Below are 24,638 nucleotides of genomic sequence, written 5' to 3' on the forward strand. Positions count from 1 at the left end.
GGCCTGCTGTGCTTTTAATTAAATGAACCAATCTTTAAAAACTCGAGTCTTATCCCCAAAGCAGCATGGCACTCACAGTCTGTCCCCGGGTCAGACATTCCAGATGGTTACATCATAGGGTGGCACCAGTGGGGACTGAAGATTGGATCAAGGGGCTTTAGCATGGTGTGATCTGGGCTCATCGTTCTTGGAGCCATTTCTCTGTGCTTTTGGTCCAGGATAACTCAGCCCTTATCCAGCCTTCTAGCCAGAGAGTACAGCCATGACATGCTGACTTTGGCAAGACGTTACCCACCACTCTATTACGTCTACACTGTGCTGGGGTAAGGGTATATTATGTCACTGGGGAAAACTTTCTGAAGATCACAACTCATAATGAGTATTATTTGCTGAGTACCAACTATAGGTGATCACATTTGTCTAGATTGCTGTGTGCTTTGAAGAGTAATTCATTGTAAAATTTATATTTGATTGTTAAAGTGTTAACTAAAAATTCCTCATCCTTTTCTCTCAACCTGTTTCTTAGAAATAACCTCTAAGTTTTATGTGTACTCTTTCACGCATATTCTATATATGCCATGTGTATATATTTATAAATATCATATTACATGTACTCTTTTGCTACTTGCCTTCTTAAAATATTGTGGACATCTTCCAACAGACTCAATGGAGTCTGTTCTTTTGATGACTGCCTGGCATTTCATTATAAGAATGTAACATAATTTAACCAGCAATTCCTACTGATAAACATTTAGTTTGTTTCTAGGTTGTGGGGTTTTTTTTCCCTATTTTAAACAATGTCGCAAGCAGCATCCTTATACACGCCTCCCCAGGTATCCATGGGGGACCAGTTCCATGACCTGTGGATACCAAAATCTGCAGATGCTCAAGTCCCTTATAGTAAATGACATAATATTTGCATATAACCTATGCAGTGTAAATGCTCTGTAAATAGCTGTAGATGCTATGTAAATAGTTGCTGGAGAACAGCAAATTCAAGTTTTACTTTTCAGAACTTTCTGGAATCTTTTTCTTCCAAATGTTTTTGATCCATTGTTAGTTGAATCTGCAGGTGTGGAACCCGAGGATCCAGAGGGCCCACTCTGCATATATCTTTGTTTACTTGTGTAAAAATGCTTGCAAGATACATTCCTAGAAGTGAGATATCTGAGTCAAGGGTATGGCTGTTTTGCATTTTGATAGATCCTGTGAATTTGCTATCCTGAATGTTTATGCCAATTTATATTACCACCTGCACGGCGTAACAGTTCCCCTTTTCCCACATTCTTGTCAATACAAGGGATTATAAATCATTTGGGATCATTGCCACAATCTTTGATAAGTGAAAAATAGTATCTCTTTGTTTTCATTTGCTTAAGGTTGACCATCTTTGATTCATATTGGTCATTGTTGTTTTCCTGTAAATTGATCGTTTATATCTTTTGCTATTTTTGTGGTAAGTTTTCATCTGTATTTGTGAATTTTTCAGTTTTGTTGTATATTAAGGAAATTGTTACTTAATCACGTATATTACCAATATTTCCCCCAGTTTGCCATTTGACTGTGGTGTTTTTACCCCATAGACATTTTTGTCCTTTTTGTTTGTAGTTCTGATGTAGAAATTTTGCCTTCCTGTGTTCTGGGCTCTTATACCTAGAGAGTCCTTTCCTGGGCCAAGATGTGTAGGCGTATGTTTTCTTCCAGTACTTTTACGTTTTTATTTGTGATGTTTGCCTTTAATTCCCTGGATATTTTGGTGTAAGGAGTAAATTCAGTTTCTGATTTGCTTTTTTGCATGTTACTTGCAGGTTCCAAATCCTACAGATCTGACATACCAGCTAAATGGTCAAGAGTTCTTGAATCAGGGCTCTTCTGTTCATCTTTTTGTCCATTTCTGAGCCAGTTTCATATTATTTACAATGGAGCTGATTCTCCCCCATTCTCTCTTTCAGAATTTATTTTCCAGGCCCGTTTCCTTTCCTTATCTCCTTCGCAAACCTTAAGAATCATTCTGTCATTTCTAAGTATCCTCTACCCCCCACATAGAAGGAAAACAAGAGGCAACAACCAAACCTGTTGGTATTTTGAGTGAGATTGCTCCGGCTTTACAGTTACTTCAGGGGAACTGACATCTTTAAATATTATGTTCTTATAATGTTGTTCTACTCATTTAAGCGATCTTTTATGCCACCTGTACAGGATTGACGCTTTCCGTATACATATATATATATTCTTCACATAGATCGCCTATATATTTTAGTTTGTTTTAGATATTTCAGTATAAATATTTTTATGTAAGCTTAAGAAATGTATTAAAATATGAGCTCTCTTTTCCATTATACTTACTTTTACTTTTATATAAAGGAAATTGTTTCCTGCATATTAACTTTGTAACCGTCTGCCATACTAAAGCCTCTTACTGTTGCTAATAATGTTACAGTTCATCCTTCTGCATTTTGCAGGTATTGAATCATATCGTCTGCAAATAGTGACGATTTTGCCGTCTTCTTTACAATACCTGTTTTATTCTCTAATCCACGTGGCACTTTGACAGTAGATCATGGCGTTGGCATATGGCATCCTTGTCTTATACCCAGCTTTTAAGGGAAACGTGCTAGTGTCCTACCATTAACCTTAACCTTGGCGTGGCAGTGTGGCATTTTAACTCACCTTCCTTCCGGTATCTTTGACAAATACTTTCCTGTCCTAGACCTGATTACACACAACAGACACATCAGCTCTCTCATTGCTCTTTTGTAGGCTCTTACCTAGCACTCAATCCTCCTTTTAAAGAAGCGGCTTCAGCCTTTCGGCCAGAGCCGTCATCTTCCAGTAATTCATCAAAATGACCAACACAAAGGGAAAGAGGAGAGGCACCTGCTCTAGGTTCTCTAGGCCTCCTAGAAAGCATGGAGCTGTTCCTTGGGCCACATACATGTGAATCTGCAAGAAAGGTGATATTGTAGACATCAAGGGAATGGGCACCGTTCAAAGTGGCATGTGCCCCCAGTGTTCCCATGGCAAGACTGGAAGAGTCTACAGTGTGACCTGGCATGCTGTTGGCATTGTCGTAAACAAACAAGGGCATGATCCTTGCCAAGGCAATTAATGTCCACATTGAGCATATTAAGCACTCTAAGAGCCAAGATAGCTTCCTGAAACTCGCGAAGGAAGATGATCAGAAAAAGAAGGAAGCCAAAGAGAAAGGGACTTGGGTTCAACTGAAGCGCCAGCCTGTTCCACCTAGAGAAACGTGCTTCGTATAACAGAAACCAATGGAAAGGAGCCTGAGCTTCTGGAACGCATTCCCTGTGAATTCATGGCATGATAGGTGTAAAAAACATAAAAGACCTCTGGACTATAAAAAAACAAAGAAAAAGAAGTGACTTCAAGAACACGAAAACAATTTTTTCATTGAAATATAGTTGATGTACAGTATTATACGTTACAGGTGTACAACGTAGTGATTCACAATTTTTTTTTTTTTTTTGGCGGTACACGGGCCTCTCACTGTCGTGGCCTCTCCCGTTGCGGAGCACAGGCTCCGGACACGCAGGCTCAGCGGCCATGGCTCACGGGCCCAGTCGCTCCGCGGCATGTGGGATCTTCCTGGACCGGGGCACGAACCCGTGTCCCCTGCATCGGCAGGCGGACTCTCAACCACTGCGCCACCAAGGGAAGCCCATGATTCACAATTTTTAAAGGTTATACTCCAGTTAGTTATTATAAAATATTGGCTGTATTCCCCGTGTTGTATAATATATCCTTGTAGCTTATTTATTGTACACATAATAGTTTGTACCTCTTAATCCCCTACACTTTCTTGCTCCTGCCCCTTTTCCCTCTCCCCACTGGTAAGCATTAGTTTGTTCTCTATATCTGCGATGTTTCCTTTTTGTTATATTCACTCATTTGTTGTAACTTTTAGGTTCCACATATAAGTGATATCATACAGTATTTCTCCGTCTGACTTATTTCACTTAAGATTATGCCCTCCAGGTCCATCCATGTTGTTGCAAATGGCAAAATTTCATTCTTTTTTATGGCTGAGTAGTATTCCATTGTGAAGCGGAATTTTACATTTTATTTCATTTTAATTAATTTAACTCATGACCAGCTATTGAGCACTTAAAATGCGGCTAGTGCTACTGAGGAACTGAGTTTTTAATTTTGTGTAAGTTTAATTTAATTGAAACAGCCACATGTGACTCTTAGCTCCAGAATCAGGCAGCACCAGTTCCTCAATCATATCAATAAAGGATAGGACGTGAGCATAGAAAGGACCTACACAGTGGCTGCTCCCTGTGCTCAGAGAGGTTGAGATTGGCCCCAGATCACACAGCAAGCCCATGATTAAACTGAAGTAAGAAGCCAGGCTCCTTGTTCTTGTCTCGGGCTCTTCCCACGTTCCTTCTTTAAATGACAACCAAAGTCCAGGTGTGTACGGACCTATACACCTTCAGGAAACGTGTCTCACCCCACTGACTTCTCCACCGTGTCTGGGTTGACCCCCGGGCTGGTTCAGGTGTAGAGTTTTCAGCTGCGTCTTCTCGCACTGCAGGGCAAAGGCTCGCTCGCGGGAAGGACAGGTGCAGCGGGCCTGGGAGGCCAAGCCGCACGGCTGTTGGTCCAGGTTCTGCGTCTGGCCTCTCTGCTGGTGGGATTAAAGCATCATTAGGCACCGTATTCCAGCATCCTCAGGAAGATTAGTTCTGTGCCCTTTCAGTTCACATGTATTTTCTCGTCTTTTTCTTCAAAGATTGCAGGCATCCACGCTTCCAGCAAGACAGCGGGGTGTTGCTTCTCGCCCCTGTGACTAATCTAAACCTTAAGAGAATTCATGTCCAGCGAGTTAGGGAGTCAGAGAGGAGGAAGAAGGAAGGAAAGCCTTTGAGAAGGCCCTCGGACGGGGGCCGCAGAGGAGAAGGAGGGCCTCTCAGTAACGAAGCACCCGCAGCCTTGCTCTCGAGGCATTTAGACTCTTCCTGCCTCCGCCAGCCTTTTCTTTTCCTCGGGGGTCCCTGGTCAGTCACTCAGGCTCACTGCTGGTGTCCTCCTTAGCTGTCCTTCCCAGCCACTAGTTGGCTGGAGGGGAAGCAGGAGTGACCCACCCTGGAAGGAGCTCTTCACGTTTTCCGGCCAATAGGAAGACCCTACCTTCGCGTCTGAAGGTCATTGGTCAGCACTAAGCGGTGAAGAGTGCTGGACCGCCTGGGGTCCAGCCCAGCTCTGCTGCCCCTTCCACGTGGCTGGGCGACTCACCACCCACTCTGTGCCTCAGCTTGCATGCCTGGAAGTTGGGGGGGCATAGTCACGCCCCCACCCCCCCCCACCCCCGCCCAGGGCTCCGGTGAAGAGTACGTGAGTCCATAGGTGGAGAGTGTTCAGAGGGCACAGCTCCACAGAGGGTCATTCTTCACACGGGAGAGGTGATGGCTCTCCCTGCCCCGAGGGCAGGTGACCTCCAGGCTCGGTGTCCCTCTGCCCCTCCGTCGGAGCTCTCGATGCAGGTGGGTTTGGGGAGCCCTGCCTGGGTGCGCGCAGATGGCTATACCCATGGCCCCAGAGAGTCCCTTTTCCTGGCTGCATCACACGAATGTCCCGGCTCGGCAGAGTGGCAGCTGGTGTATCTGACAGCAGGGTCCCAGTCCCCTTGGGGCAGCTGGTCCAGCCCCAGTGACCCCGTTGGAGCTGTCGGGATGCTGGCTCGAGGCTCATCAGGTAGCATGTTGGTGTTGGCAGCCATGCCAGTGAAGCGGCCAGCGCAGGCGCACGCGCGTCTGAACCTTTTGCCAGTGAAGACGTCAGCTCCGCAGGTGGACAGGACCGACCCCCCGGGAGCCTGATCACAGCCCCCGTGTTTCTCTTTCTCAGCCCGGGCTTCCACGGTGGCTCCAATGACAGCACCCGCCTGCAGAGCCTGGCCCCCGGATGCTGGAATTTGTGATGAATCCGTGCGTTGTGTAATTTGCTAAAATGTCAAACTCGGCTTGATCAGAACACAACATTTCTGGGATTCTATTCCTTCTTGCGGACGTTGCTCCATTTTCTTTTTTCATGCTCTGGGAAAAGTCTTGGAGAACTTTCTTTAAAACTGGGTAATTTTTCCTGCCTCTCTGGTGATCCTCTTTCCCTGTCTCCCAGCACACCCAGAGAAGGGAAATGGCTGTGGTGACTTTCCCCACTATCTCCTCAGCACCTACGATGTGCCGGTCCCCATGGCGGGGGGCTCATGTGCATGAGTGAAGTAAACGCGTGTATGGTGTTTGTTCTGTGCCAGGCGCTGTCGTATGTGCTTAGGAACGTGGACGGATTCAGTCCTCACACGAACCCTGGGAAGAAGATGCTGCTATTGTCCCCATTGGATGGCTGGAGTAACTGAGGCAAAGGGACCTGCTCATTGTTGCACAGCTGAGTTGTGGCAGCAGGATTTGAACCCAGCCTGTCTTATCCCAGAGTCCGTGTTCTTAACCGCTAACTGCCGCCACCCCACTGCCTCTCCACTCTGGTCCCTCACTTTGTTTGAAGCCAGCATCCCGGGGAGGTACACACTTGTTGCATGAAGACGCAGAGGCTTGGAGAGTTCGTGGCCTGTGGCCTGCCTGGGGTTCAGACGCCACACCCGAGGCCCTGACTCCTCCCCAGGTGCCTGGCAGCCTCTCCGGCGTTACCATCCCAGCCCCTGGACTTGGCCTCACCGCCTCCTCCCATTGCCTGTCAAATACAACCAACTGACTTCAGGGGGCTCCAGGCTCCCCTAAAGGGGCACATCTCTGCTCCTTCTCTATGGAACATTCTCGTATTTGTTTTTTCTGCTGTTCTGCCTTCCCACATGCGTGTTGACTGGTTCGGTTTCCTCTAGCTTATTTCCTCTGGACGGCTCATATCCTTTGCCTCTTCAGCTGCTGGACTGTTTATTTTACGCAGCTCCACTGTCCTGCTGAAGGGTCAGGACAGTAATTCCTCTGAGTTCATCAATCGATATATAACATCTTTGTCCCTTTCCTGTCCTGCGACGACTCTGAAAATAATCACGTGCCCCTAATGCTGAATAAGGGAATGAGAACGTAGACCTTGTTCATCCCCCAGCTCTCCATCCAGCCTCACAATAAAAACCCAAGTGTAGGGGCTTCCCTGGTGGCTCGGTGGTTAAGAATCCACCTGCCAATGCAGGGGACATGGGTTTGAGCCCTGGTCCGGGAAGATCCCACATGCCGCGGAGCAACTAAGTCCCTGCGCCGCAACTACTGAGCCTGTGCCCTAGAGCCCGCGAGCCACAACTACTGAGCCCGTGTGCCCAGAGCCCGTGCTCCGCAACAAGAGAAGCCACTGCAATGAGAAGCCCACACACCGCAAGGAAGAGTAGCCCGGCTCGCCGCAACTAGAGAAAGCCCGCACGCAGCAACAAAGACCCAACGCAGGCAAAAATAAATTAGTTAATTAATTAAAGATAAAATAAACCAAGTAAACTGGCAGTCTTTTCCCCGCATGTATTATAGACGCATATGTCTGTCTGGGGCAGTGGTCGTCCAGGGCACAAGCCAGTCCTCTGATCTGTACACCCATTCCTTGAGGGCGGGGCTGTGCCTAGTTCACCCTGCACCCCAACCTGGGGCCTGAAGTGCAGGAAACTTCCACAAGTGTCTGTCAAAAGGAATGGCTGTGGGCAGCTCAGATGTATTCAATGGGAAGACTCAGGAAAACAAGCTGGCCCAGAACTTCCCATGCCCACAGCAGTTTTCTTCTTAAGTTTTCCAGACATTTCCCCATATGTGTATTTCCTGAACCTATTTCCTGTTCTGAAAACCATGCATACCTTTTCTCCATGTACCAGTTGGCTCCACAGCCAGAGGGCCCCTTAGCCCATCATAGAACTCACTGAGGCCCAGTTCCCCAATCTCTGGGAGGCTCTGTGTCCGTGACTATAAAACCCACACAGTTATTCCAATTCAGGCCGCCTCTCGCTCCCCTCCCCTGCCTAAGGGAGAAACCGAGTGGGTTCATGCATGAGAATGCTTCACATCCTTAGTAAATCCAAGAGACGAGACAGCAGAAATACTAGCTAACTTAGCATCCCTTCGTAACTTCCCTAAAAGGAAGCTTGTGATTCGGGGTGGGGTGAGCTTGGGACCTCAGCCCATGTCACAAGCCAAATCAAATTCCTTACAGTTTAATTGTTTTACAATTTGTGATGATACATCTGGGGATCGGCCCAGCAAGGCTGAGCTTTGCACGTGGGAAAAATACGCTGTGCCTTGTCCAGGAGTGATAGGCTCTCTGTAAGCACCTGGCTGTTGGGTGGGAGGGCTAATTAGTATTATACCGAAACACATGAAATTGCAAAGATCTGAGTATTTTTGACCTACAAATACTGGTACTTCACTCTCATGCCTCCCTCTGTGATCAGGTTTCTCGTGTAAGACCATCTCACGGTGAACTTCTCCACAACTAGAGCAGGATTGAGGTCATCATATGAAGTCCCAGTCTATATACGCTCAGGTTAAGTTTTATTGTAATCTAGGTGAGGGAAGATTTAGCTCATCTTGGGGAGAAGGCCAACCAACATGTGTTTGGGATCCTGTCCAGCGCTAGCGCGTGACTGGGCTCGTGGGCCCTCGGTGTATTGAAGCCCGTGACTGCTTAGAGCTCAGGGCCCGATCCTGTCTTCACGCCTCCAGATGCGCTTAAAATGATCAGCGCCGTGTCCCCTTCCCAGGTCCTCCTGGCTCTCCAAATTAAGTCAGGCCATTGAGGTTTTCCTGTGATTGTGGTGTGACGTCTCCTATAAATCACTAAGTGAGTAGAAGTCATAGGAAAATTTGGTCAGGGACAAGACGGCCTGAGCCAAGCAATGTTTCTTCTTGGAATCAGAAATCACAAGCAACAGACGACTGGGTCCTGTGTGCTTTCGTAGGCCACACAAATCAACGTGGTCCTTGATACATGGCTGTGCTCCTGTAGGCTGTGGGTCCCAGTGTAGGACAATGACAGGCCCCCTCGACGGCCCCAGAAAGGTGGCTCGGCTAGAAAAGGAGGTCTGGGGTTTGCTGGGTGTGTGTGGGAACAAACTGTCCCACTGAGTTGACTTGCCAGCTAATCCTGGTGCTGGGAAAATGGGACTCCCCCTCTCCCACCCCCAACTTTAATCACCTGACGGATGTTGTATTCAGGGCCGCAGCCTAAATACCGATCCTTGGGTTTTATCAAATCTGTTTTTAGCCAATCAGTCAGGGACAGTGCCAGCTGGGTGTGGCCATGCGCTTCGGTGCAGTCACCCTGAAATAAGGAAGGCGGGGCTATTTGCGGAGTAGGCCCCAGCCCAGCAGGGGGCGTCCTGGCTCTTCTTGACCCCAAGTGCGCTGCGAGGCTGGGCGTTTCCCGCTTCCCCCCGCCCCAAGCAGACCTTCTCTCCAGAATGAAAGTTCAGATATTTGGGTGAATCGGGTTTGTTTTCTCAGGTTTTTTGGCTCCCCGTCGTTTTTTTTCATCTATGTAGAGAGGAAGATTTGGTACAGACGGTGGGCCCTGAAAGCCTAGCAGAGTGCAAGGGGGTGGGAGAGCACCACTTTTCACCACTTTTGATGGCATCTTTACGGCTCAAATCCTGGGCTTGCTGCAGCTGCTGTGTAACCAGCTGTGTTGTACTGGAGGTGGGGAGAGGGGATGGGTCGGGTTAGATGACGGCTCTTCCGGCCACCTCCTGGAAACTGATGGCCCTTCGGGTCTTAGCCTGACAATCATAAGATCCAGCTTGTGGGGATCGCGAACATTTAGGTAGATCAATTAACCGAATTGGGATGCAGTGGCATTTAAATGACTTAAACTCTGTTTAGCCTCAAAGTAGTTGTGTTTGAAGCTCAGCTTTAACTTCCGTCGCTTTATTCATACCCTCCAGGGTTTCCCTTGTCCCCGGAGTCCAGCGGCATCCCTGCAGTGGCCGGTCCCTCTCCACTGCCTCCATGTGTCCCCAGGCCTTTGTGCTTGCTCTTCCCTCCTCCTGGAGTAGTTTTCTTCCAGAAAGCCATAGCTGGCTTCCTCACCCCTCTGGATCTTGGCTCAAATGTCACCATCTCAGGGAGCAGGTCCCTGGCCATCCTATTTCAACTGTACCCCCTTCCCCTGCACCTTCTGTCCGCCCCCACCCCGGCTTTGTTTTCCTTTGTGCCACTTATCCCCACGTGACATGCCACTTGTCTCACTTATTTTTAATTTATTTTTCTTATTTATTTCTGGCCGCGTTGGGTCTTCGCTGCTCCGCGCGGGCTTCCTCTAGTTGCGGTGAGCGGGGGCTACTCTTCGTTGTGGTGCGCGGACTTCTCGTTGCGATGGCTTCTCTTGTTGTGGACCACGGGCACTAGGCACGCGGGCTTCAGTAGTTGCAGCACGCGGGCTCAGTAGTTGTGGCTCGCGGGCTCTAAAGCACAGGCTCAGTAGTTGTGGCACACGGGCTTATGCTTCGCGGCATGTGGGATCTTCCTGGGATCTTCAGTGGCTGAGGGGGGGAGGTTCGTTAACCTGAAAAACTGTGTGTCAGGGTAATGTGGAGAAAAGACTCTGTTGAAGAATGCAATTTAGAAAGGGAATTCAGAACGTTTTTCCTTAGTTTTCCGTTCTCATCCCCTTTTAGGTCAGAGTCCTGAGGTTGATATCCTGTGAGGCGTGCTCATCAGACATTCATTTATTCATTCACTTGTTCGTCCAACCAATATTTACTGAACTCTTCTGGCAATGTCCTGAGACCCAGGGGAAAACCGAGCCATGCCTTTGCCATCAGGGAATGTACATTTTCGTGGCAGAGACAGATAATTTTTAAAAATTTTAAATACTGCTGCAAGTAAAGCCAATGGGGAGCTGCGAGGAGCAGTAACAGGAGGGATTTCGTGGGGGCCCGGAAGTTTCTCTGAGGAGGTCTGAGGGGTGCAAAGAGGCAGGTAAGGTCCAGGCAGGGGGATGGCTGGTGCGGAGGCCTCAGCAGAAAGAGTGCGGGGCATTCACCCAAGAAGCCAGTGTGAGCAGGAAGTAGGGAACAAAGGGAAAATGGGTAAGTATTGAAAAGTGTTTGCTGGCCTTCTGTATTAGTCAGCGTTCTCCAGAGAAGCAGAGCTCAGAGGAGAGATCTGTATCTACAGGCAGACCTCAGACACAGTGTGGGTCCAGTTCCAGAGCCCCCTAGAAAGCAAATGATTGCAATAAAGCAAGTCACACGAATTTTTTGGTTTCCCAGAGCACATAAAAGTAATGTTCACACTATACTGTAGTCCATTAAGTGTGCACTAGCATTGTGTCTAAAAAAACAACGTACATACCTTAATTAAAAAATACTTTATTGCTGAAAAATGCTAATCATCATCTAAGCCTTCTGTGAGTCATAGCTGTTACATCAAAGATCACCAATCACAGATACTGTAACAAATGTAATCATAATGAAAATGTTACCACAAACCTTCGATTCGTGAAAAAGACGCAGCATCTTCGAAGTGCAATAAAACGAGGTCTGCCTGTATCTGTATGTATCTATGTGCCTGTGTACGTATAGAAGCGAAGCTAATTTGCATATTTATAGATATCGGTATAGATAGCCTTACTCAGATGTCAGTTCCTCAGAGAGCTTCCTTGAATCTCTAGCTAAAGCGCCGCGCCGTCCCCCTATCCCTTCCCATATGTCCTCACAGCTGTCTTCAAACAACTATATAAAACTTTAAACCATTGCCCCTTCAGCTTGCGGAACTGGTATCCACTAAATGCACATCAAAGCATGACCCTCAGATAACAGATAATTCTTGTCTTTAGTACCTAATGTCACACATTTACGTGAGGCTGGAGGGAGTAGTGCGCAGTGTGCATTTAATTTTTGTCATCTGCATTCAGGATGCTCTTATGAATCCTCTGGTGAAAGTCAGACTTAGGAAACATAGAGGTTTCTTTTCAAAGAGACTATGCCCAGGAGGCAAGCAGTTACTTGCTTCTGCGGTGGTTTGAAGAAGTCTGGCCTGCGAGCATTTTTTAAAATTTGTAAGCACATGATCCAAAGTTAAAAACAACTTAGGATCTTCTCAGTATTTACCTCCTTTGGAGTGATGCCCTCTGCATCCTTTGTAATTTTCCCTCCAGCTGTCCCTAATTATGCCAGCTCACCTAGCAATTTGATGAAAATCTTAGTAGGTGTTAATATCAACAGGATTATATTTCGTAGGGGAATGTAATTTTTCCACTGCAGTCAGCGATGAAAGAAGAGGAGGTTGGTGAAAGAAAACCTGTTGCCAGAAGGATGTATTTGAGGAGTTTTTCACAAGAACACACTATAATTATGAAGTTTTATTTTTATCGAGACCAATTTTTTTTTTTTCACCATGGTAATGTCTGTTTTCTTAGATTTGGTAGCAACACTAGGAAAGAGAAATACTTTTGATGTTGGAAGGCTTGTTTTTCATCATTATTTTGCTGTGACGTTGTTTGCTGCATTCATCATGAATGAGAGAGACATTTTGGATACTTCGGGCTAACTGAGTTTCTGATTTCCCTCGGGTTCTTCATGTCCTCTGAGAGCCGGGATGGGATATGAATAGAGATTTCTTGAAATAGGTGTGACTTTTCTGCATCTAGAATTCGGGCAAAGGTGAAGCCCAGCAAATCGTTGCCTGATGGCAGGCAGCGGGCCGGGCATTCCAGAGGGCTCTTGTAAGCTGTCTCTGGCCAGCCCTGTCCTTGGGAATCCGTACAGGAGCCGGAGCCACTGTGCCCTTCAGCAGGAAGTTCAAAGAAAAGTTGTTCTTAGGTAGTTGGGAATAAACAGGTAGCTCTTGGTTAGACTTCTTAATCTGTTTAACTTTGCGTGCCTGTGCCTGTGTGTGTGTGTGTGTGTGTGTATGTGTGTGTGTGTGTGTGTAGGTTTTTTTTTTTCTTTTTTTTTTTCAAGAAGATGTTGGGAGTAGGAGTTTATCAATTTATTTATTTATTTTTGCTGTGTTGGCTCTTCGTTTCTGTGCGAGGGCTTTCTCTAGTTGTGGCAAGTGGGGGCCACTCTTCATCGCGGTGCGTGGGCCTCTCACCATCACGGCCTCTCTTGTTGCGTAGCACAGGCTCCAGACGCGTGGGCTCAGTAGTTGTGGCTCACGGGCCTAGTTGCTCCGCAGCATGTGGGATCCTCCCAGACCAGGGCTCGAACCCGTGTCCTCTGCATTAGCAGGCAGATTCTCAACCACTGCGCCACCAGGGAAGCCCCACGTAGTTTGGTTTTTTAATGGTCAGCCTTCAGGTCTCTACAGTGGCTGATCTGGTCACGGGATCTCTATAAAGTGTGGTTAAGTTTATCAACCTACAGATATTCAAAACAACATAGAGGCTCTTGGTATTAATTTGCCAGGGTGGCCATATCCAAGTACCACAGACTGGGCAGCTTAAACAACATACATTTATTTTCTCACAGCTCTGGAGACTGTAAGTCCAAGATCAAGGTGTCAGCAGGCGTGGTTTCTCCTGAGGCTTTTCTCCTTGGCCTTGTAGACGGCTGCTTCTTGCTGTGCCTTTGCCCTGTGCATGTGTGTGTCCTAATTTCCTCTTCTTGTAAGGACACCAGTCAGATTGGATTAGGGCCCACCCCAAAGGCCTCATTTTACCATAATCACCTCTTTAAAGGCCCTATCTCCAAATATAGTCATACTCTGAGGTACTGGGGGTTAGGGGGGGTGTGTCACAATTCAGCCCATAACACTATTAGTGTAATCTTAGCTCTCCAGCTGAAACAGAGTGTAGAGTGGGGGTTATCAGGACTTGGGGGATGTGGGGGAAGTGGGGAGATGTTGGTCTTATAACTTATGGCAGTACAAGATGTAGAAGTTCTGGGGACCCAGTGTACAGCACAGTGGCTGTAGTTGATACCCCTGTAGTGTATACTTGAAAATGTGCTAAGAAAGTAGATCTCACCGTGCACACGAAAAAAGGGGGTAACTATGTGAAGTGATGGATGTGTTAATTAGCTTAATCACAGTAATCATTTCACACCGTATGTGTATATCAGTTCATCACGTTGTACGCCGTAAATATATACAATTTTTATTGTCAATCAGACCTCAATAAAGCTGGAGAAAATAAAAGCATCCGCGGGAATTTATTAGCACTGTTATTCCTAAAACAAGCAATAGGTGTTCTGTCTTTGATCCTCAGCTGCTTCCCCCACGCCTCACATCCAGCCCAGGTACAAGGTCTTTGGGTGTCTCATCAGAAGATGTTCTGAGTTCACCTACTTTTCAGCTCCACCTCCCTCTCCACCATCTAAGCCAGCATCATGGGTTGCCTGGGTTATTGCAATGGCCTCCTAATCCTGTCCTCCACCCTTGCCCCTGCTGGAACTCTGGCTCTCCACGTAGCAGCCAGTGGTGTTTTTTTGTTTTGGCGGTACGCGGGCCTCTCACTGTTGTGGCCTCTCCCGTTGCGGAGCACAGGCTCCGGACGCGCAGGCTCAGCGGCCATGGCTCACGGGCCCAGCCGCTCCGCGGCATGTGGGATCTTCCTGGACCGGGGCACGAAGCCGTATCCCCTGCATCGGCAGGCGGACTCTCAACCACTGCACCACCAGGGAAACCCCCGCCAGTGGTGTTTTTAAAACAGAAATCAAATCCGGTCACGCCCTTGCTCAGAATTCCCCAGCTGCATCCCAGCACATTTAGTGCAAACTCCAGAATGCTTTCCTGGGCCTATAAAGTTGTCCACGAACTGGCCCCTGTCTGCCTCTCCTCCTGGTCTCTGCTTCGGTCATGCACCCACCACACTGGCGCGTTATTTCTCCAACGCGCCAAGTGTGGTCCCTGCCCCAGAGGCCTGGAATCCTGGAATGTTCTTCCCAATCTGCACACATGGCATACTTCCTGTCTTCTAGGTCTCTGTCCAGGTGTAACATCCTCTGAGATCTTCCTTGAGCCCCCGGCTAAACTAGCGCACTGTCCCGCACTCCGCCCCTCCCGTATGTACTCACAGCTGTCTTCAGAGCCCTTGTGGCTCCCCGTCCCTCCACCGCCACATCTGGGTACATAATGGCGTATTTCCTGTCTGTGCTGGACTGTAAACCTCCCGGAGGCTTCCGTCCTGTTGACCCTTAGATCCCACCACCCGGAACAGCGCCTGCTAATCAATGGGTGGGAAATCACAACTGAAATTCTGGGGCTCACGGGAAACTTTGGTCAAAGGCCGAGAAGGCAGAGTGCCTTTGCCCGTGAGCAGACCGCCCCTCTGGTCCAAAGTGGTCACAGGGAGAAAGCTTCCACCCAGACTCCACTGGGCCTGGGCCAATTCGTTGAGAAATTACCTGCAAGAGTAATGACCCCCTCTGGCTTGAAGGAGAGCAGGCCTATTGGCATTTTGATAACAAATTCAGAGCTGGGAGGTCACAGACAGTCTGGTCCCTAATTCTGGGGCTCAGTGGAGAGGCACCTGCTTTGTAGGAATGAAGCAAGTTCCCCCCCCCAGGAGCCACCCAGAATGCACGCTCAGCTGGCATGCCGGCCACTTCCCCATCTTCCTAACTTTTTTTTTTTTTTATTAATACCCTATTGGAACTGTCATGCAAGGTATCCTGATTGGGTTTAAATTTTTCAGGTCCTATAAGCAATAGGGACTTTTCATTTCCAGTGACTTTTGTCACAGATGATGGGATTGCCATCTGGGAATAACCGCTCTTTTCCTTTGGGGCTCTTGGCTTCCAAGATCAGAATTTAGCAAATGGTACCAGGAGAGTTGGGGGCTTGCAGGGGAGGGAATTTCCTGAATTTCCTCTTCCTCCTCCCCCTTCTTCCTCTTATTTTTCTTCTTCTGTTCAAGGGAACTTTTCATGTAAGAGGAAAGACGGGGTATGAATAAGACTTTCTCAGACTGACAAGATATTTTTTTTTTTTTTTTTTTTTGCGGTACGAGGGCCTCTCACTGTCGTGGCCTTTCCCGTTGCGGAGCACGGGCTCCGGACGCGCAGGCTCAGCGGCCATGGCTCACGGGCCCAGCCGCTCCGCGGCATGTGGGATCCTCCCGGACCGGGGCACGAACCCGCGTCCCCTGCATCGGCAGGCGGACTCTCAACCACTGCGCCACTAGGGAAGCCCCGATTCATTTTGTGAGTCTTGGAGGTGTTCATGCTTGTGCTGCTCTGCATTTCAGAAGGCTTTACACTCTCCTTCCTTGCTCTGCCCAGTTCCGAGGTATCTGAGCAGAGGCGTGCAGGACCCTAGAAACAGCGTCTTGATTTGACTGGGATGTTGGAAACGGCATCTTTCAATTCTAAGACACTCTGACGAAATGATGAGGGAGGCTCAAACACGTTGGTTACCTAAACTCTCCAGCTCGGATGCATGTCCGGTTGCTCTTTCCCACAGAGAGGAAGACAAATCTGGGGCGACTCTGGGCCCGGCTCTAGAAGGGCCTAGAACTCCAAACTCACTGCTCAGTGCTTTTGTTTTTTTGTGGTTCTTCTTGTGCTTGTATAAAGACCATATTTGGGGAGAGTGGGATGCGTTGGGAGGTTGGGATTAGTATATATACACTACTATGTATAAAATAGATAACTAATGAGGACCTACTGTAGAGCACAGGGAACTCTCCTCAATACTCTGTGGTGACCTAAAGGAGAAGGAAATCCAAACAAGAGGGCATATATGTATACATATAGCTGATTCACTTTGCTGTACAGTAGAAACTAACACAACATTGTAAAGCAACTCCAATAAAAATTTTAAAAAAATAAAATTAAAAAATGAAGGCTATATTTGAAGTTTTGGCCTAAAACCCCACCCTGTCCTCCTTACCTGTCCTGTTCCCAAGCCTCCCCTGTGTCGCTGGCCTTTCTCTGCTTTGCCTTGACTCACAACGATCTTTCATACCCATGTGAATGGGACACAAGCAGAGTGGTAGGAAGCTCCCAGGTCTCAGGCTTCAGACCCAAAGGGCCCGGGCTTGGGGTCCCTGCTCTGTGCAACATCAGTCAGGTCCTTTAATCTCTGTGGGGTTCGCTTCCATCATCCGTAGAGCAGGGCGAATACCGCACACCTCTTAGGATCACGATGAGGCTCCCACCCACGCGAGCGGCCGTGGAGAAGCTTCCAGAGCCCTGCCGGGCACTTGGAGGGTGAGGAGTGCAGGCGGCCACCCCCCCGCCCCGTCACCTCCCCACCTCGGTTGTCCGGAGCCCATCCCCCTCCTCCTGCTTTTGCAAGTGCTGTCCCTCCAGCTGCCTCGAGTCCCAGCCCATAATTCCTGCAGCCCCAAAGGACGTGCCTGGATGATATAGCCTGTCAAGTGAGCTGCACTGATATTTGAACACGAGCCCCGATCTGATTATGCTTCAGTCATTCAACCCCAGGCAAGAATGGATTCATACTTTCCACTGCTGCCTGCGCCAGCCGGTTTCCATATCAGCTGGAGCCTCAAGAAGATGCAAGGACACGCTGTCATTCTTTCCATCCCTGCTGACCCTGCTTGCTATCGGGGTGAATGCCAGCACGTTTGGCCAAAGGAAGTTGCAACTGCTGACCGGGCCATGCAGACCGGCCTCCCTTTCCAGCACACTTGGGGAGAGATAAGCTGCCTCTCGTTGTTCTAAAGCTGGACTCGCCTTGCCTGGGAAAGCAAAACGAATTCTCCTTGGGAATTCTTGGTCGGGTTCTCTTATTTTGAGCTGTCGACGTAATTGCAGTGCAGATGCTTTGAGTCTGAAAGTAATGCAATATGACATTCTCCCCTGTGTTCCCTGGTGTTAGTTGTAAAGAGTGAGATTGATAGAAAAGTCCATATGGATTCTTCCCAAGAGCCCTGGGAGACAGATTGGAGGTTGTTATTTCTAGTTTACAGAGTAGAAAGGCAATTTTAAAAAAAAAGAAAGAAAGAAAGAAAAATTATTCTGCTCGGGAATATCTCTGAAAAACCAGTGGCCCAAGTGGAATCAGAGTTCATGGCCCTGGACCTGCCAACCCTGCCCCTCCCTCCTCTGAGCTCAGGGACGTTGGTTGCTGATTCTGTTTCAGTTTTAGAAAATTTATTCAAGGGAAATGAGACACGGGTCTATTTTAGGACCCCTGACTAATTTCGTTTTATTCTGTTTTCTGTAAAGCAAAGAGTTATTCATCAGCAAGCATAGGTGATGTCTGAGTGATGCAAGCACACTGGGTTAGGTTTGGGGTCACGGTTATGGAATTGGTCGTGAGCATTTATTAAATACATGCATTGAATCATATGGTATAAGAGCTGGGAGGAACTTAGTAATCATTTAACCCAGTGGCTCCCAAACTGGGCTGTTTATCAGAATCACCTAGAGAGCTTATCTAAAATACAGGCGCCCCAGAACTACTTCAGGCCCCGGGTCAATGACCTGGCCTCTGTCTTTAGCATTGCATTTCTGACGCGCTCCCCAAGTGCTTCCTAAATAGCCAGCCTAAAAGTCTCTAAAGGACCCACATTTGAGAATCACTAAATACAAATCTTTCTGTTTCTCATCTGCTTGTTTTTTTTTAATTTGTTTGTCTGCTTATTGTTTTTGTTGTTCTTGAGGTGAGGAACCCAGGGCCCAGAGGCTCAGTAACCTTGCCTAGGGGTCAAGTGTCAGAGTTGGGACTGGAAACCCAGTTCTGCTCTTCCCAGGGCATCAGTGTGAACGTAGCTCGACAGCGTGGCCAGCAGAGGCTGGTGGGCAAGACGCCGTCTGCACACCTGGTGACGTGTGCCCCAGGCTCCTGCAAAAGTCGCTCTGGCCAGGATGGACCTCTCAGAGGACCTACGAAGTTCAGGACATTCTACCCCGACGCTTTGGAAGCATTGCTTGTGGGAGTGTCTAGAAAGCCGTCTCCGTCTCTGCGCAAGCCCACCTCCCCAGGGCACAGATTGGACCCACCAAGACCGGGGCAGGTGCCAGGGCTTGGCCCTGGAATACAGCTGGTCTGTCCAATCTACCTTCTGCCCTGCGACAGCACCCTGCCTGGGAATCCTGCTGTTACACAACCGGTTCAGTTGTTGTAGACAGTGAACTTCACCTGTCAGTGCCTTCAGTTATGTGGCCCATTTAATTTTATTAAAAACTTTTATTATAAAAAAGAAAAGAAACCCAAACCACTTTTCCCCCCAGTTTTGTTGAGATATAATTTACATACAGCACCGTCTAAGTTTCAGGTGTACAGCGTAATGATTTGACTTAGATACCTCGTGAAACGACCACCACGGTAAGTTTAGTGGCCATCATCATCTCACACAGATACAGAGTCAAAGAAAAAAACTTTTTCCTTGTGATGAGAACTCCTAGGATTTACTCTCTTGATAACTTTCATAGATAACATACAGCAGTGTTAATTATGTTAATCACGTTGTACATTACATCCCTAGTACTTGAAGTGGCCCATGTAAAAATGATTGTCCAGTAGGCTTCGGACGGGGCACCGGCTATCTAATTACTTATTTGGCTCAGTGGAGAGGTGATAAGAGTGTGTAGTTTGGCCTGTCTCAGATTTCCAGGGGGTCTGGCTAATTGCTACTCAGAGTAGGAGAACTACTAACCTAGGATGTAATACATTTGTTAATTTCCTCCTGCAAGATAATCCTGATGTTTCTCTTCCATCCCTCCCCCTTCCTGGAGTTTCTCAATCTAATATTCTAACTTATTTCGAGATCAAATAGGTAGAAATTTTCCATATTGTACCCACCCTTGGTACTCATTTAACATGGATTCCAGTATGATGTCCTCATTGGCTTACCTAAATTATGCCTATTGGTGTGTGTCGGGGGATCATGAGGTAAGTAATCAGAGAGATACAGGGGCAAGGGCAATGTAAAATCATCTATTTCCACTGCACACGTCTTTGTGTATGTGGTGTCTCTATTTCTTTATTCCCATTCAGATATAAATACAAACTTTGCTGTTCAGTTAAGAGCAAACATGTCAGTATATGTTAATAACCAAAGATTCCAAGGTCTAGGAACCATATGACCTGAATTCCATCCTTACCCGTGGTGTGAACTTACTGCCAGCTCTGAGCTAGCCTCTGCCCCTGCCTCTCTGGATCTTACATTCTCCATCCGCAGAATGAACGGCTGACTGAATAGCTGCTAAGGCTTCCTCCTACTCTAACATTTGAGAGTTGCATCTCTCTAATGATGCAAACAACCCTACCCAAAAGCCACACTTTTAACTCCCATTCGATTGTAAAAACATTGCCCATTCAAGTAATAAGAGTAGGAAATCAAAAGCAGAGAAATGTGTTTACAGTTGTCTTTTAGAAGTTGCAAATTCAAATGTCTACAGGTGACAGGCTTGCATGCAAATGGGTGAAGCCAACCATGAGCACGTATCTTGGGAACCAAGGAGCACATGCCCCGTCTACAGAGGGCAACTTGTCAGCTCCAGTCTGCTGTCGCCATGCAGGAATGCAAGTCACCATATCATCAAGAGAAGTCAGACACCCAGCCTTTTCTGTTAGATTTCCTGATAGTTAAATCTCCGCCACACGCGTCTTACCCTTCTGCCTTTTTGAATCATCACCTCCATGTTGGTTTGTCCTCAGGACTCTAACCGTAGCTGCCTTGGCTTCCTCCTCCTGTTACCACTCCCGGTATTCTGCTGACTGACACATCCGGACCCCTCTGCAGGGCTGTGGAACCAGCTAGCCACCTTCCTAGGGGACCCTCCACTCGGACGCTGGCAGGCGTTTCAAGCTCTGTGTGCCGGAACCCTGGCCGTTGTCTTTACCCCTGAACTTGCCATCCCTCTTTTGTTCCCTCCCATCCACTCAGTTGCTTGTGCCAGAAACAGGGAAGATGCAGCCACCTTCTCTCTCATCCTCATTTAATCAGCCAAAAGTTTTGTAGGTTTCACATCTGAACATGCTTTCCATGTGTTTCCACTTTCCCATCGTCTCTGTAAGCGCCTCAGTTCTCACAATACCTCTTGCCTTAGTTACTGCATCAGCCTCCTACCCGGCCCTCCTGTTCTGGTCCGGTGACCTCCAGTCCACCTCTAGCCTGCTCCTGAGGGATCTTTCTAAGACCTATTCCCTCATCACTACGCTGCTTTTAACAACTCTTCCACACTTATCCCCCTGGTCTATAAGGTAACGTTCAAAATCCTTACTTTGCAAATACGGCCTTTTGTCTGCCCCTGCTCGTGCCTCTGCCCTGTTCTTGCAGTTCCCGAACACATCTCATCAAGGCAGGGGTGCAGAACCACCAGGGGTCCCCAGAACACAGCGCGCTGTGTGCTGGAAACTGACGTCGACTCCACCTGGGATGCCTCACTCCCCTTCTGCATTGAGCAGACCCTTTCCAGTCCTTCTGATAGCCTTTAATTTAAAAAACAAACAGACTTTGTTTTCGAACAGTTTCATGTTCACAGCAAAATTCAGTGGAAGGTAGAGGGCTTTCCCGTGTACCCCATCTCCACACATGCCTAAGCCTCCTCCATTATCAGCGTCCCGCACCAGGATGGTGCATTTCTTATACTCGATGAACCGACATGGACACATCATAATCACCCAGAGTCCACAGTTCACGTTACGGTTCACTCTTTTTTTTTTTTAATTTTTATTTCATACTGGAGTATACTTGATCAACAGTGCTGTGTTAGTTTCAGGTGTATGGCAAAGTGCTTCAGTTATCCATATATCTATTCCTTTTCAGATTCTATTTCCCATACAGGTCATCACAGAGTGTCGAGTAGGGTTCCCTGTTCTGTACAATAGGTCCCTGTTGATTATTTTATATGTAGTCGTGTGTGTATGTTAATCCCAGCCTCCTAATTTATCCCTCCCCCGCACCTTTCCCCTTTGGTAACCATGAGTTTGTTTTCTAAGTCTGTAAGTCCATTTCTATTTTGTGAATAAGTTCATTTGTATCCTTTTTTTACATTTCACATAAAAGAGATATCATGGGATATTTGTCTTTCTCTGGCTGACTTCAGGGTTCACTCTTGGTGTTGTACGTTCTATAAGTTTGGACAAATGGGTGAAGACATGTATCCACCATGATAGTATCATACAAAGTAGTTTCACTGCCCTGAAAAACCTCTGTGCTCTGCCTGTTCCTCCCAAGTAGCCTTTCTCCTCCCAGTTAACTTCTAATCTTCTCAAATGAAGAAACAAAGAAACTGTCTAGTATTGCCAGTGCCCAGCACAGTTGCTTGCCGTGTCCTTTATTATTAACAAGTGTTTGGTGAATGAATGAATGAGTTAGCAAGTCATTTAAAAACCAAGTCATAGAATGGACCCGAAGGGGAAAGCATAATTCATTAAGCATCTTTGCGTCTTCTCCCACCTGCTCCCTCATGTGTATGATAAAATTCATCTGACTGCAGTAGATTTCCTGCCGAGCAGCAATTAGACCCGCTGGAAATCTGCCCAGTTTAAACTTTGAAACATCCACACGCGTTTACCAAAACGTGCACATTTCTCCAGTGTGTGTGCGTTATTCTCAACCCGCTGTAATTCGCTTCTTCTAAAGACGATCCTTGCTGGCTGGTTTGGGTTTTGTTTTTAATAAAATTCATCCTTCTTCCTTAAAAAGGAAGCCTGAGTTTCAGAGCACACAAGACAATCAGGGAGTGATCTAAAGTAAAAAGGCTGAACCCCTCACAGCTGCCCACCCGCTGCTCGCCTGTTCTGAGTTGGATGGTGGCCCAGGGGCTCTTGTCTCCTTGTCACAGACTTGTCTGGAAGGCGGCCAGAGCCCTGCCCTTGGAGAGGCCGCAGTTCTCATTGCTGGAAAGAACAGGTCAGGGAGAGGACTCGGCTTGAGGCTGGGGGTGCAGGTGTGAGGCTGTGGAGCTCGTGGACTTGGTCATTGACCTGCTCTGACAACGACGGTACAGAGCAATCCTGGGCCGGGCAACGGAAGGAGGAACCTGGGGGCCACGTACATTGATAGAATCATGGAGTTTTGTCTTTGAGTGGTTCCCAGAGACCACCTACATTGCTGAGTTGTTGGATGCAAATCAAAATCTCCCTCAAGCTTCCCCACACATTGTCTTTTCTTCTCCTCTAGTCATCCCCGAGGGGATGCAGCATTTTGGAAACATCTGGAGGGCCCTGGTCCGCTCACTCATGCACTCTCTCACTCACTCAGAGTAAGTAAGCGAGACTTAACCATCCCAGACAGCGTGGTGGAGAGAACCCCAGCTCTGGTGCTATACAGGCCTGGTTGGGGCCTACTCAAGTCCTTTGAGTTTGTTTCCTCATCAGTAAAATACACCTCAGAGTTGTCCCAGGGATTAATGAGCCGGTGTGTTTTTGTTTTTGTTAAAATTTATTTATTAATCTATTTAGTTTGGGCTGCGTTGGGTCTTCATTGCAGTGCGTGGGCTTCTCATTGCAGTGGCTTCTCTTGTTGCAGAGCACAGGCTCTAGGCGAGTGGGCTTCAGTAGCTGTGGCTTGCGGGCTCAGTAGTTGTGGCACGTGGGCTCAGCAGTTGTGGCGCACGGGCTCAGTTGCTCCACGGTATGTGGGATGTTCCCGGACCAGGGCTCGAAGCCATGTCCCCTGCATTGGCAGGCGGATTCTTAACCACTGTGCCACCAGGGAAGCCCTGAGCTGGTGTGTTTGAGGGTCACAAAGTGGCTGCCGTTTCATCTACTCTTCTGGGTTTCAGCTGGTGAATTTTTATGCATGTCCTTGGTTAGTGGAATTATGCTTAGGAAGTCCTAACACTGCTCTTTCTATGTTAAATGCCTTTTAGAAAATACTTCTACTTTACATCTTCCTCTCTGTCACCTCCAGGCATAGAGTCTTCAGGCTCTAGGTGTGACCTTATTTAAGATGAACCCACCTTGAGAGCAAGACCATCTCGGCCACAATGTTTGGCAGAAAAAAGAAGCTCCATGATCAGAGAGAAGAAGGGGAGGGAGGGAGAGGAGGGCAAAGGAGGGAAGAAGGGAGGTATGTCACTAGCAAGTTGAATGGGTGGTCCCAGGCGGGGACGAGGTGCAGAGCTCATGTTTGCTTTCCTGTGGAGTATTGCCATCCGTGCTGAGGTGGGCCTAGGCCATTTGGAGGCACCCAGGCATGGTGGCAACGAGGGGCCAGGTCCATGTTACAGAGAGTGGCTCACACTGACCGCATCTCTGCAAAGCCCCACCATCGATTTTGGTAACAAATGATCCATGCTGCCGTTGGAAAACTCTTTGGATAGAAATTGGCCAGTTTTAGCAGATTCCCTCAAATTCTGGAATCACGAGTTTCCACCTTCCTTTTCCCATCACTCCTTCTCAATTCTCTCTGCCTGTCTATTTCCACCTTCTAGCAGTCATACTTTTACTTTTAGGTGGTTAACATTTGCCCGTGTTTTATTCATAACTAGATTCTAAAACCTGTACATCAGTAAGTAGGGTTTACGCTATTATAGCTATAAAAATATTCTTCAGTGCTGGGCCAGGCAGTTGGTTAGGGTTACATTTCCTTCTAAGCAGGTCCAACTTCATGACCCGGAGGCACTTGAAGAGAATGTATTTAGCGTCAAAGGCAAATGCAAACTCCTTTTATACACTCAGAAAGCTGCCAATTTAAAATCATGTCATGCTATGCTTTACTTCATATTTGGACCTGACTCTCTTGATAGACTTCTATTTTTCTTAGAGTTCCCGTTACGTTTGTTTGTTCATTTTTAAGTGTCACGCTGCTTCATCACAGTC

The 24,638-nt window shown here is 47.6% G+C and overlaps 1 protein-coding gene and 1 pseudogene across 2 annotated transcripts in view; both read left to right on the top strand.

Annotated features, from left to right (window-relative positions):
• Positions 1-24,638, top strand: part of RCAN1 (regulator of calcineurin 1) — a 95,835-nt gene that overhangs the window by 14,080 nt on the left and 57,117 nt on the right. The window lies entirely within an intron of this gene.
• Positions 2,843-3,436, top strand: LOC132423964 (large ribosomal subunit protein eL21-like; annotated as a pseudogene).

This window comes from Delphinus delphis, chromosome 4, assembly GCF_949987515.2.
Source record: "Delphinus delphis chromosome 4, mDelDel1.2, whole genome shotgun sequence".
NCBI classification, from domain to species: domain Eukaryota; kingdom Metazoa; phylum Chordata; class Mammalia; order Artiodactyla; family Delphinidae; genus Delphinus; species Delphinus delphis.